Source organism: Vidua macroura, chromosome 3 (assembly GCF_024509145.1).
Source record: "Vidua macroura isolate BioBank_ID:100142 chromosome 3, ASM2450914v1, whole genome shotgun sequence".
NCBI lineage: Eukaryota > Metazoa > Chordata > Aves > Passeriformes > Viduidae > Vidua > Vidua macroura.
In genome coordinates, this window is record NC_071573.1 from 31,190,856 (window position 1) to 31,203,716 (window position 12,861).

The window sequence follows — 12,861 nt, forward strand, 5'->3', positions numbered from 1 at the left end:
CTATTATGACCTCGATTTTAATGCAATTGTCCTGTTGTATTTTGTTTCTGCCTACAATATGGTTGGTTAAATCACAAATTTTTAAGCTAGTGAAATCTAGTGTGTTGCCCTGCCAGTTCTTTCTGTGGCGTTGTTGTGGTTTAGCCCCAGCCAGCAACCAAGCCCCACAGAGGCTGCTCCCTCACTCCCCCACCATCAGAATTGGGGAGAGAATTGGAAGGGTAAAAGCCTGAAAACGTGGGATAAAGACAGTTTAATAGGGAAAACAAAACATATAATTAATTCACTACTTCCCATGGGTAGGCTGGTGTTCAGCCACCTTCAGGAGAGCAGGGCCCCATCAACCATTATGGTTTCTTGGGAGGACAAACTCATCACTCAGAATGTCCCCCCTTCCTTCTCTTCCTCTCACTTTGTACACTGAGGATGGTTTCATATGGTCTGGAATATCCCTTTGGTCAGCTGGGGTCACCTGTCCTGGCTGTGTCTCCTCCCAACTTCCCAAATACCCCAACTTCCTTCCCAATGTGGCAGTGCAAAAGGCAGAAAAGGCCTTGGCTCTGTGTAAGCCCTGCTCAGCAGTAACAAAAACATCTTTGTATTATCAACTCTGTGTTCAGCACAAATCCAGGACATAGCCCCAGTAACCCACTAACAGTGAAGAAAACGAACTCCACCCCATCCAAAACTAGCACAGGCATTAGGACTGATCAGCTATTCCCTTGTTAGCCTCCAAGGAAACTTTACATATGGTATCAGGTGGCCCAAGGCAATAAAATAATGAGCATCAATTTCTAAATATCTCAGTCTCATAATTTTCTAAGTTAGTCTGTCTTTTAAATACTGGGTTTGAATTCTATGATGTAATTGCTTATATACGTATATAAAAGATCAAAGCAGGCTGACTGCTTTTCAGCTCTGGTTTGATACAAGGAGTTAGTCTCTGAACATGTGAGGCTGACTGTGGCTCTGCAATTCTTTTGTCTTTTGCTTAGTTTCTAAATATGAAAGCAATTTATGTTATGGAGCATAATAACTATTCCCTTTGCATGTATTTTAAGAAAAAGAATTATTAATTCTTAATTCATTGTTAATTTTTAATTCATTCTTAGTTTAGGGCAAAGAATTATTAATTCTTAATGCATGGTGAAGTTTTTACTAGTCCTATTTAATTGTTTATTCCCTTGCAACCTCCTCTTGGCAATTTCACACTTCTGCAACTGTCTTTCAGCTGTAACAGAAAAACTATCAATGGGAATTTCCCTATGGACAGATTCTGTTTTGGGTTTCCTTTTGTTCTCATTTTATTACAGAGGAAACTACATGATAATGGAAACTGAAAAAATTGCTATTCTTTCTGTGAGGCAAAATAAAGAACACTGGGCTTGTAGTTACCCTCTTTGCTGTTGCCTTTCTACCATGCAGTAGTTGTGCTGCAAGTAGCCCTCTAAAAGGGATTGACTGACATTTCCTGTCATCCTTATCTATCCATTTTTGAGCATTTATCACCAAAGTTTCTCGTTCAAATGTATTGGCTTCCTGCAATTGCTAAAGAGGTAACTATTTTTGGCATTTTATATTTGCTGAGAAGCTTTGTCAGCTTACATAGTGGAATGAGCTGGGCCTCCCCAAAGAAGAGAGGAATGCTGCTGCTTTTTATTGCAAAAGCTTCTCCTACTGTAACAACTGCATGGAGGTACATGGATTAGCTAGCTGGTGATAGCTTGGTGGTGGCCGCTTGTTTCCAAACACATCAAGAAATTCCCATATTAGTGTATATCTCTATGACACATCCTTTATATGGGTGAGAAGAAAATGTCTGTAATTGGCTTCAAGTTTCACAGCAAATCTTGTCAGCAGTGTGCATGACAATTTCAGGTGGCAGGTTCTCCAATAATCCCTGACCTCTTCACCCTTTATGGATATATGCTATAAGATTGATTGAATTTTGCTATTGTGTGAATAAAACTTCTCTTCCTAAAACTGGCCAGTATCTATATTTCAAAAGCATGGCATCATAATTCTTGAATGAATTGGCATTAATTGAATGTTTATTGCACTCTGTAAATATTGACATTGAATGAATACCTCCTTTTGAAGGAGGTATTGAAGATTGAAGAACAACAGAAATTTAAATAATATGATGCTTGGTTCATAATTATTTTGTGAATTGAGCTTTTTTACATTTGTGTCCTATTACTGGACAGCTGCTTTTGCATGTTAGAATCTGTTGGTGGTTTTTTTTTTTGTTTGTTTTTTTTTTTTTTTTTTTTTTTTGCAAAAGGACATGTTTTGATTTGGTGGGGTTTTTTTAATGGTGGATACAAACTGTTCTGGTTTTGTGGTCATTTTTACATATTTAGGATCTTTCATCTGTAGCTCTCAAAGCTCCTCAGCTTCATGAGAGTATCAGTTCCTGAGATCTGTAAATTTTGCTGCTATAACACTCAACTTTGAGAAAAACTCCTTTTCCAAGCATTATTTTGAAGTCTCAATGCTTTAAATTTAGATCACAAGTCGTCCCTCTCCTGAACCTCAGAGATGTACCACAGTTCAAGGCAGCCTTGGCAGAGAAGCACTTAAGCTATTAAACTTATATACACCTTCTGTATAATTGAATTGTCATATATAAAAGCATATTGTTGATGCTAGAAATGTTTAAGCATGGGATGTCTTTCCTGAGACATTATGCAGTGAAAAACAAAATTTGTAATGAAAAATTGCCAATTTTGTTTAATGTACTGAGAAGAACACAGGAATATACTCATATGATCAGCCTGTCCTCTAAATCACAGGTTACATAAGAGATTTGTGCTGCCAAATTTAGTAGGATTAGAATTTTCCTTGGTACTGCTGAATTCTTATTATATACTGTCCTTGCTGTTCCTTTGTGTGTTTGTTGGCCAGAACTATTACTGAGCTAAGTGTAAGTAACATTTTCGTGCAGAGTATGAAGAGAACAGATTAGCTACATAATGTCACTGTGACTGGAGAAGCCAATCAGCTGAAAATTAAACAGCAGATGTTGAAGGGTCCTTGTTGTGTCTGGGTGTTCTCCCATTCATTCCCATGTTGTTTTATTTTTTTAACCCTGCTCTTCCTGCTGCAGAAGCTGGAGAAAGGACCATCCAAGAATGATCGTTTGGCAATACTGTTCCAAAGCATTAAGACTGTTCTAATTGTTTACTTATAGAAATGTGGTGGTGGTTTTTTCCCTCTTTTGTTCATTCTGTTCCTTCATCAGCAGAATAATAACCAGAAAGACTTTTTCTTCTATACAGGGGCATTACTGACCACTTTGCATTCAGTTTTTCTTGAAAATGGACCAGACTGGCACCAAAATCTTCCTTTTTTTTTTTTTTTTTTTTTTTTGGCAAAATAAGAGATGTGCAGATTTCAAATAGTAAGTCTGTTGCACCTGCTAGTTCTGGCATCACTCGTATCATCAGCCCATCTCTCTGCAATGCCTCAGATTGTACAAATCTTCCAGTTCTGCTCCACCTGTAGATGCTTAGGCCATGACCCTCTGCCAATCTCCCCACAGTCCTGGGCAAGAATGGCTGGTGCTTTTGTATTATCAGTGGTCATTAAAGCTATATGCAAAAGTTGAAACACAGCTGTTCAAAGTAGTGCAATGAACCATGTTGCTTTATTTTCCTAATACAAAGCTGTAAGTTTCCTAGATACACAAGGTTCCCCAGCATGAGAGATTCATTATTCATTGAAGGATGACAGCCAAGAGACAAGTTCTTTACATCTATTCTGACAAAATTTAGTTTATGATAGGGCCTCTATGCTGTGAATAAAATTCTGAAGCTACCAAAGTCTTTAAAATTCCCCTTGACAAATCATTGCTTTTCTTGGATTGGAACTGGGCTTCCTGATTTCACGTAAGTATATTCAGCCTGAAGATGTGCCTTTTTCTGTCATTTGCTTTGGCTGTTGAAGAATCCAAGAGTGGTTTTTGGCACTGACCTACCAGTTGCTTAACAGAACTGTCTATTCAATGAGCTCGGGTTCAGCACGGGGATGTGAACATACTTCCTTTGCTTATGAGTTTCTCACTAGATCACTGGTTTAGAAAATAAACATGGCCAGGTGCAAAGGGAATAGTGGTGACAGGAAAACTCTCCCTCAATATCATGAGAGAATGAAAACATTGCTGCATCACAGCTGAGGTTTGTTATTAAGCAAAAGTATTTTTGCTCTCCCAGTCAGGAGAACTGGTTGGACAGTATGAGAAAGCCTGATGGCAGCCCTTAGAAATAACAGACCCAAGTGTTTCTTTTTGTGGGGGTTATAGCTGTGCCTCATATGAAGACCAGTTGGGTTTTTAACTGCTTGTCTTCCTCCCAGATGTGCGCTTTTATGGACGAAGCTGTCATCTGAAATTCATCAGTAGCTGTTTTTTTATCAACTTTTATGGGAGGGGCCATAGTTCATTTTGCAGAACATTTCCCAGCCTAGCTTAGAAATAGTGGCCAGGTAAGTAGATCAGTATGGATTTACATAAATTTGGTAGGGCTGCCCTGGAGACAAAGAAGGGGCCACCATGTGCACAGTCCATGTGGCATCCTGCAGTGCTGTTGTGGAGGCACCGGGCAGAGAAACTCCTGGCGGTAGCTAAAGAAAAAAGTGTCTGCTAGTGAGGGCAACAGAATTCAGGTTCTAGAAGTCAAAGTATTCAAATTTAATTTCTGTGGCAAAATCTAAAACATTACAAACAGTGAACTGTGTGAGTGAATCTTTGAAGCTTCTAAGGGAACTTTGTAGAGAACAGCAAATGAAATTTATTTCTTAAGTTTTGCTGCTAATATTCATAATCCTCCTCCCCACCCCCCACCCTTTTTTTGGGATCCCGATTTCCTGGGTAACATACAAGCATTTGTTCCTGGTGTACTTTGAGTAAGTGCAGTACTGATAGTTGCACTGAGGAAAAAATAGATGACCAGGTATTATGACACATGAATTAAAAAGAAAAAAAAGTTTTTAAAGACTGTCACATTCATATAAAAGAGAAACCTTTAAAAATTATTTATCTTAGCTGAATTAAAAACAAATGGTCATGCAAATATTAAGGTTATAAACCAGCTTGCAATCTCCATGCTTTTTTATTCTATTAAATATTTCTGAAGATTGTGGTTTGGTTTGGTTTTTTTTGAGAAACAGCTGGGGGCCAGGGACATTTTTTTTAAAGTTTAAGCTTACTTAAGCAAATAATTAAAAGTTTCAAATCCTTTCCAGTATAAGGCTGTATATGGCAAGGTCATGAAGATTCATTGGAGGTGAATATATAGGTTAGCCAGGTTTCGACAAGTGTGCTTGTCACATGCTAGCTGTGAAATGCAATTCTATAAACACTGTTCAACCATGAAGTGCCATATGCCCTGGCTTTATTCCTGCCTTTATATCCATAATGAAAATGTCACCATTTGGACTGAGAGAGAGAATGGCAGGACTAGGACCAGTAAAAGTGTGTGGAACACAAGTGCACACTTCTGTCACTGAGCACTCGGTAAGCATTCGTTTTCCCTTGCAATCCCACACCAGGTGGATAAATGAGAACCACTCAGCTGATTTGTCCAAGGCTGATGAGGAAGTTGGTGTCAGGTTGAGGTAGGAACTCACTGAAAAGAGCTGTGGCATTTGTAGTTTGCTGGGAGATGCCTTGTCTCTGAGTGCCCTTTCCATGTGCAAGCTTTTGGTACCCATATGACCAGGGCACAGCAAGACACAAGTTTGACACAAGAAGTGTTTTAGTGAAAGAATTAGTTTGAGAAACCAATACAGCAGAGTTTTCATATGGGATTTTTTTTCCCTCAAGGTCCATTCAAACAGTTTTCCAGAACATTTTATGTGTGTGTCTAAGTTTTGTACCAGTACTTAGTACTTTGGGCTATGCTGCTGTTTTGTTTGTGTAAACATTTCCTCTGTATAATTAGTCAACTTTCAGCATCAATTCAAGTTAGATAGGAATTTTGATATTTATTGAACATTTCATACATAAAGCTATCAGTTCAATTTGTTCTTACTTGAACATGTATGGGCTATATTATCCCAGTTCTGCCAAAGATTAAGGCATATCCAGCTTGTTGTAGGGTGTTTGTCAAGAAGATGGGTCAACAGGATTACAGTGCTTTGAAGAACAACTATATCTGAAAGTACATTTGCATTTGAAAAATGCTGTATTCATAAAACTGGTAAAACCAGGAATACTGAATAAATCAATAACCTGATAGGGAAAAAAAAAACAAACAAAATCTATAGAGGATAAGATTTTGATTCAAATTAACTGTCAGATTTTGACACACTTCTTGATGCAGTAAGGTATCTCTTTCTCCCAAGTATTGCTTCTCATTTGGTTTAGAGGTGAAAATATCTAAGGGTAGTTAGGGACTTAATTCCCATTAAATTTATTTCCTTGAGAATGGGTGCTTGCATCAAGCTGTATAATAAGGTACTGCAAAGTACATATAAGGTACAAAATGTGGCATATCAGAGCAAGTAGTATTTTTTTTATATACCATCACCATCTGATTTACTGTTACTGCAGGTTTCTTTCCAGAAAAAATTTAATAAAAATGCAGTTTGCCATTAGTGGGTATATAGTGATACAATAGAAGCTGATTTTTCATATTACCTGGTTGGTTCTGTATTCCTTTCAAAAAGTGGGAAACTGCTTCTGACATGCAATTTCTAGCTAGTGGTAAATTGTCTTCACTGGAGGAATGAGGTAGCCTATTAACTCTTGACTGAACATTTTTGGTACGTCGAAACAGGCTGAACATGCCGCACTGATATACATTACATGGTACTTCATTGCATGATAACAGTGTATCATTCAATCCTTCTCCAAGTTGTTCTAGAAACTTGCTTTAGGTTAAGGAAAAGGATTAAAAAGGATTTGAGGGCTAAACAAATACAGGTTTGTCCTCTTCTTTGGATTCTGCAGAAGGCTCCATAACATTTCTATGTATTAGAGAGTCCTAATTTCAGGATCTAGAAACATTTCTGTGGAGTAAAGGGGCAGTTCTGGAGAAGAATGGCTCTCCAATTACATAAATCAATGCATCTTTTAGAAAACAACCCATAGAACCCTTTGAAGTGGGGCTAAATCCTCAAGAGCAGGGTTTAGTGGTCTGAGTCCTCAAGGATGCTTGGTCATCCAATTTTCCATGACATCTGGTTATTGCCTGCATGTCTTTGGGAATATGTAGTTAAATTTTTCTTCTCTACACTTTGTTAGTATGTGGGATGAGTTGGTTTGTTTTTGATTTCTTGTGTGGGAATGAGTAGGTAGTTTTAGATTCTGACAGTAAAATGTTAGAGTGGCATTATGCTGCAAACAGTGAGAGAATACCCCTCATCTGTTTTTTGTTGGGTAGCTATGAATTAAATACTTTTATTCTCTAGCAGGAATTTAAGGAGACTGCAAGGTGCTAACAGAATGTGAGAACAAAGCTGTGAAGTAGCTGTTTCTCTGATAGAGTTTCTCCAAACATAACACAATATGGAAGCTCTAGTGTCTGGCAATCGTTTTTACTGTTGGTGCTGTCAAACTGTTGTAGTCTGTTTCCATTTAATTCTTGATCAGCATGAGAAATTTCTTCCTTGGATTTGGTATTTTCTTGCAAAAATGCAAAAATATCACAGAACAATTAGGGGTGGAAAAATTCTCAAGGTCTTCAAGTCCAAACTTTGACCAAATACCACCATGCCCACTAAACCATATAACAAAGCACTAGGTCTGCTTGTTTTTTACACTTCCAGGGAGCGTGACTCCACAACTTCCCTGGGCAGGCTGTTCCAATGTTTAAAAATGCTTGCAGTGAAGACAGTTTTCCTCATATCCAGCCTGAACCTCCCTTGGTGCAACTTCAGGCCATTTGCCCTTGATGATGCTGGTGACTGTCCTGCTGTTTGTCAGCACTGAGCAATAGAACACATATGCATCCATTCAGTGATTTGTTAAAACTTCAGTCTGAGTTTAATATTCTAGAATATTATGTCTGCATAAAGGTTCACAGCAGTATCATTTTTAACTTTTGAGAACAGCTCTGAAATGCACTTTTGTGCAGATAAGCAGCAGTGCCCATCTCAAGGCTGAATATCCCATTGTATGTGAATTAGCCTAAAATGAAGCCCTGGAGCACCTCTGTCTCCTAAGTGGAGCTAACTGCAAATTACTTCACCAAGGTCATGGGATTTGGGTCCAAAATCTGCTTTGGCAGCTTGTACTTATGAAGTAGCATGAAGATAATAGTAGCATGCTGTGCTCCAGGCACATGCCATTACGTATGAACACCAAGTAATGAAGTGAGCTGTTGTGCTAAAAGCATTTATTTAATGCTTTGAAAAGCCAGTAAGCATAGTACTAACGAGGAGTACAGGGCTGGGAATACAAATTATTGTACACCACCATATCGAATCTGACAAAAACGGTATTCGGGCCTATTCATAATATCCTGTGTACTAGTTATCATTGCTATATTCTTTGTAGAATTATCTCTCAAAATATTTTTGTTTAAAAAATACTCAGCTGCTGTTACAGTTTGGATTATGTGACTGCTGTGGCAGTTTTGGGGTGCATTCAAAGAAGGCATGAGGGACTCCCAGTCCCATTTGTATAAGCCAGTGAAATACATGCCTAACTTTCTGCAGCTCAGCTATGGTTGAAACCTTTGCTACTCCTTTCTGGCCAAGTCTATGAGGCCAGAGTTAAAGCAGCACCCACTTACTTTAATACATACTTTAAACATTAATAAATTTTACAATCTTCTAAGGTCAACATATGAAAACCTTTCTTTTTTCTGTAAGGTATCTGTCAGGCATGACAAAGAGAATTTATTTTACCAGTGTAATCTATTTCCAATGCATCAGCCTTGCTATTGCAGTCATAAAGCAATCTCCAATATCACAGTCCCTTTGTTGCAGTTACATAGGAATACAGTAGGGTCACTGGCAAGTGCTGGTTTTGGGTCTGGGGTATATGGACCATTTTTCAAGTGCAGGGAGTATGCTCATTATTTGATAGTATCAGCCCCTTCAACAGAAAGTAGAGCTCGTCTATTGTGAGAAATCTTTTTTTCTACCCAGAAAGAGGCACCAGTCTAGAAGTTACAGGTGTTCTTGGTTTGTTTGCAAAAGTAATCTGTCAAACCTAGCAGATGCCCAGCAGGGCCATCAGCAGCTGCCAGTAAAATATGTACATATGGTGGTTAGGTCTTAACTAAGCAGACCACAGAACTTACTCTTCATACAGGCCTCAGCTTCCTGCCAAGTCCCTGCCCACTGAGAGGTCTGGGCAATAGGTAAATATTTACAGCATGCCCTTGAAGCTATTTTAGTTCAGGGTGAGATGCCAAGTCCTCAGTTAAGTACCTCACACACAGAATACCCTCCTGCCAATCTTTCTGGTTGCCGATGATGGCAAGTGTTTTGTGTGCAAGCTTTCAAGAAGTCTGATTGAGAAATGCTGTCACAAAAGATACCATTTCTCTGGCATGAAACAGCCCTGCCAGTAAAAAGCTGCAATTAACCATATAAATTACAATAAAATCTTATTATGTAAACTATAATTTCCTACAAAAAAAATCTGAGATAATCTTTGTTACTGGTCTAAACAAATCACAGTCTATCATTGGCATTGTTCCTGTTGTCTGTGAAAGAGCCTTGCCTGCTATAAGAAAGGGAAAGTATTCTCAGAACTTGAGGTGGAAATGGAGTTTCACCTGTGTATCTTGCAGCTGCTCCCTGAAGGTCATCTTTCTTTGTCAGGTTGGGAGGCAATGCAGAGCTTTTTATCTGCCAGTTTTGTCACAACTCAAAGGAGGCACCTGCAAAAAGAAAGGAGGATCTAAGTGCTGAATAACTACAGGGAGTGATCCTAGGAGGAAAAGTGATGTTTAAACAAAGTAGTGAGCAGAGAGGATTTCTGTGCCAACTAAATCTGTGGGGTTGCCTCTGACCACAGCAGTATAGGTGTAAATTAGAAACAGCAAACACTGAGCTCCTAAACTGTGGTCTTGAATCTTGCACATCTTGCCAGCAATACCGATAGGAGATTCACTACTGCATCTGAAACGGAGCCTAGTAGCTGTAAACAGGGCGCATGTAGAGGTATTTTACAGCTGAGATGTTAAGGAGCTGAGAAACTTAATTCCCTCCAGTTTCAGAATAACATTAGCCTCATAACATTGTGAAGGATGGAATGCCCAGGAACAATCATCCAGCTCATGAAGACAAGGTGACATTTTAAATGGAAATTTTATTTTGGAAAGCCTTTTTATTCCTATAGCTGGGTATTCAAACTGATTTTATTAATCTAGTAAAGCATTACTTTAATATTCTGAATGTTTTAATATTCCAACTGGCATGTAAGTGTAGCTTAACACTAATCAGGAATCAAAAATAAATTGACTTTTAATAGCAGCTACTTTTTTCTAAAATAAAATATAGGCATTAGAAATCTGAATAAATACATGCCATGTTACGTGATTGTGTAAGAAAAGAACGGTGTTGTACTGATTAGCAAAAAGAAGTTCCAATGTAATATAAAGGCTATGTTCTGCTGCAAATGAATACATTACTAGTCAATGAGAATCCAACTCTTTCTGTGAGGTAAAAAAACCATGGAAATGGAAAACAACAAATGATCCAAGTCAGGAATTTCCATTTGCTGTATTAAGTCACAATTAAAACAGTGATTCAAATTATTAATCAGTTTATTTTGAGGCACAGTTTATGTGAGTCTGGATTAGAAGAAGGATTTTTGCTAAGGCAGGTAGGTATATTTTTTGCATATTCCAAGTCATTCAAGCTGCCACAAATTCATATGGAGTAAGTACTGGGGCCATGCTGTAGCTAAGCAGTGTGTACATAGAAAATGTCTATGGCTGAAGGTGAAAAAAAATAAAGTTCTACTGGTTAGAAAAAAAGAAATTAGCTTAAATGACATTCTAGCAAATAAAGGTAGAAGGCATTTCAGTTGTGGAAGGATCTGGAGATCAAGCCAGTGAATGTAAAATTCAGATTAAGCTTTTCAGATTTCAGGTAGAAACGCTTGGTGCAGTTTGCATAGTGTTTGCATGAGCAATACTTGACCTTATTGTCATTAATTTCAGTGGGGCTTATGAATGCCTGAGGTAGAGCAACAGCTTTACCCCTAACTAGGCCATCAGCTTTCAGCTATTTAGCTACAGAAATAAATGTAACTCTTCCTTGGAGGACATCTACACTGACCAGTCCTGGACTGCTTTATGCCACAGACACAACAACTTTCACATTTCATGCTCCCCAAACTGTCTTCTTAAGAAGCTACAGTTCAACATATGCCTTTAAGGATGAGTGCGTTCTTTTCTGGTTTACCTCCCTGGCCAGTAAGAACTCACAGCAATTTTTTCCTCTTTTATTATCTTCACTATTATTTCCCTCTTTATTTCCTTTTATTCAACATGGCATCCACGATGCTGAAAAACAGATTTTTCCATAAAGAGCTGGACAGTAAGTAACGAGGGGTAGTAAGTGATACTTATATGGGGACAGCCTGTCAGTATCCTTAATGGTCATCTCACTGAGACCTTTATCAAGACAGCATCACTTAAGTGTACATGAAAGCACAGATGAGCTTTTACAGGAAAGGAAATACCTGACTTTAGAGCAGAAAACTCTGCTCTGAAGGAGTTTACGGTCATAACGCAACAAATGACCCATACAGCCCAAAGAGCCAAAGAGAAATTTGCCAAATGGGAAATACAGGTGTCCATCCAGGCTTTGAAAACAGCTTTAATGAAAAAAACCTGCAGTTAACTTGTGCAGTTAGTTTGAGGACACAGTTGTGCTAAGAGGAAGTGGGGGTTTGCATCCAGACCTTCTCTTTCCTTTTTCACTACATTCAAGAAATTGAAAATTCTTCTCTGCATCCAAATCTATGACTCAGGTACACTCTTTCAGGAATGGAAACGAAATCTTAGAAACAGAAAAGAAGGACTTAAGAAACACTCGGGAAAGGAGATACAATCAAGTGAAATGCAATTGAAAAAAAAAAAAATTGGGATATTTCTTGACTACAAGAAAATGGTCTGGAAAATGATGGGCAGGGAAAAGGACCAAAACATAACAAAACTAACATCACAGGTCTTGAAAAATCAGGGAAAAAATCCAGGAGGATTAGACAGAACATTGAGGGGAAGATATGAGTGACATGGCATGAATACTCAAAAAAAAAAAAAAAAAAAAAAAAAAAAAAAAATTCACCAAAGTAAAATCCATCCAAAAGCATGACATCCAGCAACTGCAGGGCTATGTACCAAAGCTTGCCACATTGATCCCCATTGAAATTGCAAGATTTCATTTCCTTTCCCAAAAGGAAATGAATTTTCTTTCAGGAAAGGAAACAAAATCTTGGAAATGGAAAAGGAGTTACATACACTCTGGAAAGGAAATATGATCAAATGAAATGCAAGTGAGTGAAAAACCAAGAAAGATAATTGGGACATTTTTTGACTACTAGAAAATTGTGTGGGAGGAAATGAGGGACAGTGAAAAGGACTAAAACATGCCAAAACTAACCTCACAGATGTTGCAAACATAGGGGGGGAAAAATAAAGAAGGAAGACATGAATGAAATGGAAAAAAAAAAAAAAAAATCTTCAAAGTGAAATCCTTCCAAAGATAGAGAATGCCATGAAGTGCAGGGATATGGACCAAAGCATGCCAAATTGATCCCAATTGAAGTAACAAGATTTCTTTTCTGTTCCTGAAAGGAAATTAATTTTCTTTCAGGAAAGGAAATGAAATCTTGGAAACAGAAAAGAAGGACTTAGAAACACTCTGGAAAGGAGATATAATCCAATGAAATGC